Source organism: Buceros rhinoceros, unplaced genomic scaffold, assembly GCF_000710305.1.
Source record: "Buceros rhinoceros silvestris isolate BGI_N320 unplaced genomic scaffold, ASM71030v1 scaffold23152, whole genome shotgun sequence".
Taxonomy (NCBI): Eukaryota; Metazoa; Chordata; class Aves; order Bucerotiformes; family Bucerotidae; genus Buceros; species Buceros rhinoceros.
The window spans coordinates 1,522-2,045 of NW_010399775.1; the positions used below are offsets into that span (position 1 = coordinate 1,522).

Here is a 524-nt window from a genome sequence, read left to right on the forward strand (position 1 = left end):
AGGGCCCAGTGCTCCCAGCTGCCCCAGCAGCAGACCCTGGGAGCTCTGGGTGGTGAGGTATTATCATGAATAAGCATTTCTTCAGGAAGCATTCCTGAAATGCCGGGGCCGGCCGTGCCGGGGACTGCCAGCGGCAGCGGATGACCTACAGATGTTCTGAGTTTTCTTTCTGCTTCTGCATCTTGGCGATCCCCTGCTGGGGTAACCTTTACTGGTGCTGACTGGGAAGAGGTCATGCTGTGGGTTACATCTAAACGGTGGGGAACTGCCCCCTTGGCCAGCAAAGGCCTCCCAGCCCTTGTCTCCCCCTCCATCAGCAGCCCCTTTGGGGCAGGGACCTTCGAGCCCAGCCCTGCGCCCCCCTGACGAGGAGAGGCACAGGAGCCCCGCGGAGCTCCCCAGCCCCAGCAGCGGGGACCCCGCAGAAGGTGCACCCAGGGAGAGGGAGCCGGTTCACCCACGGAGCAGGAATTCCAGGAATGCGGCTGCCCTGGGGCACTGCCTGGGTGGGGCTGCTCGGCCCG

General features: G+C 64.1%; 1 protein-coding gene across 1 annotated transcript in view; it reads left to right on the forward strand.

Moving 5' to 3' along the window:
- BCL2L1 (BCL2-like 1) overlaps nucleotides 1-524 on the forward strand; it is a 4,160-nt gene that overhangs the window by 1,414 nt on the left and 2,222 nt on the right. The gene's annotated exons all lie outside the window — the stretch shown is intronic.